Below are 4,318 nucleotides of genomic sequence, written 5' to 3' on the forward strand. Positions count from 1 at the left end.
GACAGCACTGAAAAGGACATTAGGAAAGCAATACCATTTACAATAACCACCCAAAGGATGAAATATCTAGGAATAAATGTAACCAGAGAAACAAATTACCTATACGAAGAAAACTACAAAACACTACTACAAGAAACCAAAAGAGCCTTACAAAAGAGGAAGAATACCCCCTCAATACACAGAATAACCAGGGATAGGCAACTTAGACATTGGCTACCCAAAATGGAGGGGCTACAAAGGCAAGAAGTGACTGCCTTACAAACTTTCAAGAAGGAGCTTAGATCCAGAGGTCACAGAGGAAGGTAGAATCTCCACTGAGTAGTACCCAATCTGTCTGGACGGGACCGATGAAATGAGATGGGGATAGCACTCATGTGGTTCAATTGTGAATAATTAATTTCAGAACTGACTGTGAGGGTTGGAAATGTAACGGTAGACGTTTTGTGGCAAAAAGAAGGAAGTGGTTGACTTTGCAGGCCAGGAGGAGAGGCCCCTGGGACCATCAAGGGAGAAGAGCGGAATGCGGGATCCTACCCAGAGAAACAGTAACACCATAGATGGAGGAAAAAACAATAATGTGGAGAGATGGAGCGACTCTAGACCCAGAGAGGGAGAGGGGCTGTGTGCTGATGACCAGGGGGCAGGCCTCTGGGGTGTACCCTTAGGTTGGTGGATGATGCATGGAGGGGATTGTAACCATGCAAATGAAATGATATACGATAAGATGAATGTAAAGCTAATGTTCTCCCATGTAAACTGTCACATGATTCACAATTAAACAGTTAAAAATAAATAAATAAAATAAATACAAGATTTTCTAAAAAAAAGAGGAAGTATATACCATGCTCTTGGATAGGAATATTTAACATTGTGAAAATATCAATACTGCCCAAAGCAATATACACATATAATGCAATCCCAAACCAGATTCCAATGATATTCTTCAAAGAGATGGAAAAAACAATTAAAAATTTTGCATGGAAAAGAAAGAGACCCAGGATAAGCAAAGCAATGCTTAAGAAGAATAATAATGTTGGAAACCTCTCACTCCCTGATTTCAAATTTTACTACATGGCTACAGTTGTCAAAACAGCCTGGTACTGGTACAATGAAAAATACATTGATCAGTGGAACAGAATTTAGAGTCCAGAAATTAACCCATCCACATACAGCCAACTGATTTTCGGCAAAGTGCCTAAGTATATTGCATGGGGAGGAGACAGTCTCTTCAACAGATGGTGCTGACAGAACTGGAAAGAGATATGCAAAAGATTGAAACAAGACCTTTACCTCACCCCCTTATACAAAAACCAATTTAGCATAGAATAAAGACCTAAATGTGAATCTCAGAATTATAACGGCCATCAGTGAAAAAGTAGCGACAAATGTGAGGGCCCTAATACAGGGCCTACAGACTACCAAACATTTTGAAAACTACATAAACAAACGTAGACAAAATAGATGATTGGGACATACTAAAGATTAAAAACTTATGTGCATCAAAAGACTTCACCAAAAGAGTAAAAAGGGAGCCCATAGAATGGGTAAAAATCTTTTGCAATGACACATCAGACAAGGGACTAATTTATAACATATTTAGGAAACTACAACACCTCTTCCAGAAAAAGACAAATAACCCAATTAAAAAATGGGCACAGGACATGAACAGACACTTCACCCAGGAGGAGATCCAGGCAGCCAACAAACATACAAAGACGTGTTCACAATCACTAGCCGTTAGAGAGATGCAAATCAAAACAACAATGAGATATCATCTCACAACAGCAATAACAGCAAAGGTCAACAAAGTAGAGGACAATAAATGCTGGTGAGGATGTGGAGAGACTGGGATGCTCCTGCATTGCTGGTGGAATTGCAAAATGGTACAACTTCTCTGGAAAGCAATATGGCGCTTCCTCAGAAGGTTGGAAATAGAAATACCTTACTATCCAGCAATTCCTCTACTTGGTATTTACCAACAAGAAATATGAGCCATAACATGAGTAGATAGATACATGCACACCAATGTTCATAACAGCACTATTTACAATAGCAAACAGATGGAGACAGCCCATCAACTGAAGAATGGATAAACTGTGGTACATACACACAATGGAATATTATGCTATCTTGAAGAACAACAAGGAAGCTATAAGCTATCACATAATATGATGAACCTTGAGGACATTATATTGAGTGAAATTAGTCAGTCACAAAAGGAGACATACTGCATAGGACCACTATTGTAAAAGACTAAGAAAAAGAACCCATACAAAAGGGGGGGGGGGATCTTTGCTGGTTACTTGGATGTAGCGGGTGGGTTGAGGGGAGGGAGAAGAAGGTGGAGCACGGGGTAGAGAATAGACACAGGATAGCTTGAGTGCTAGCTGGGGAATGGGGCAATACACAAGAAGGGGGAGGGAAATTGAAGTACAAGGCTGATGGGAAAACAGTTAGGCAGGTTTGCATGGGCTAAGCGGGCCGGAGGTAAATAAGATGTATGGACAACCTTGGAACAATAGGGCTCTGGGATACAGGGATTGAGACATGGTTTGAATGGGCAAAAGGGGGGGAAATAATGTTAAGATGCTTGGCTGTCTTTTGAATCTTGGTTTCCCTTGCATACCATTATAAAATAGACACTTGAGGGGGAGAGAAAGGAATAGCCAGAAATATCACCATAGGAAGCTTGTAAGTCCATCTTCTGCCTATAACTGATTGGAATACCTAAAATGGGACTACGACATGCCCAGTGAAGGAGGCTTCCTGCGGAGCCTCTGCATTACATAAGACCATAGGTGGAATCCGGAACCCTATCCAGAATCTTTTGAGGTAGGAATTTTCTACTTGAAAGGACAAGCAGACCAGCCTGGAGCAGCTAGAATAGAAGACACTTCTTGAAAGAAAGACCAACAGGAAAAATACAAAACAGTAATGGCAGTCTGACTGAAAAATACAAAACAATAACGGCAGTCCACAAGAACAAGCAAGTTGCTGCTCAGGAGACATCAAGGCAAGTGGTCGGTTCCCCACAGGGCAAACCCCCTTCCAAGACTAAGACTCAATGGGAATACAAGAGCAGACATGCGCTCTGACTGGTGACTACGTTTGTCACCAATAAGGGGAAGTGACGGAAAAACAGCAATGAAGCTGTTAGCTAAGTCTGACCACATTCAATAGACTCCTGTCAACCTGAATCACGACCTGGACCCAGAGTCAGGGACATGGCCACAGAGGACTAGAATGTAGAGTGAAGCGTCCAGCTGATATGAAGAGAGGGGATATGCACAAGAACACACATACTTGCAGATAGTACCCACTTAACCTGGCATCAATGGCTGGATGATCAGAACTCGACTAGAGGAAGAAAGAAGACGAAAAAAAGAGTAATCTGCTACAATTTGATGAACTTGACCTATACTTATGGATGTAGTAGCTCACAAGAGGGAACAAATCTTTACAGCGAGGATCATTCCTACCCACTTAGTACACAGAGATGAAAGGGATGGGCAACTTAGACATTGGCTACCCAAAATGGGTGGGGTGGGGGTGCTACAAAGGCAAGAAATGACTGGCTTACAAGCTTTCAAGAGGGAGCCTAATTCCAGAGGATGTGGGGAAAGGTAGAATCTCCACTGAGTGGTTTCCAATCTGCCTAGACAGGGCTGATGAAAGGAGATGGGGATAAGACTCTTGTGGTACAATAGTGAATAATTGCTATCAGTACTGACTGTGATGGTTGGAAATGTAAAGGTAGACGTGTTGTAACAAAAGGAAGGGAGTGGTTGATTTTGCAGTCCAGAAGTGGAAGTCCCTGGGAACATCAAGGAAGAGGAGCGGAGTGTGGGACCCTACCCAGAGAAGCAGTGACTTCAGAGATGAAGGCAGAGACCATGACATGAAGAGATGGAACAGCTGGGGACTCTGGACTCAGGGAGGGAGAGGGACTGTGTGCTGGTGGCCAGGGGCAGGATTGCAGGGTATACCCTTTGGATGTTTGATAATGCATGTAGGGGATTGTAATCATTGCAATGAAACAAAAAATGATAAGATGAATGTAAAGCTAATGTTCTCCCATGTAAACTATCACATAATTCACAAAAAAAACTTAAAAAAATTTTTTTTTTAAGTATTGAGAGTCAAAATTTGCCATCCTGGTTTCTAAGGAGCATTCTGGCTGTATGTCTTCCAAGACAAATTTGTTTATTCTTCTGGCAGGTCATGATACTTTTAAATATTATTCTCCAACACCATAATTCAAATACATCGATTCTTCTATGTTGTTGTTGTTGTTAGGTGCCATTGAGTCGGTACCGAC

This window comes from Chrysochloris asiatica, unplaced genomic scaffold (genome assembly GCF_000296735.1).
Source record: "Chrysochloris asiatica unplaced genomic scaffold, ChrAsi1.0 scaffold00126, whole genome shotgun sequence".
Classification (NCBI taxonomy): domain Eukaryota; kingdom Metazoa; phylum Chordata; class Mammalia; order Afrosoricida; family Chrysochloridae; genus Chrysochloris; species Chrysochloris asiatica.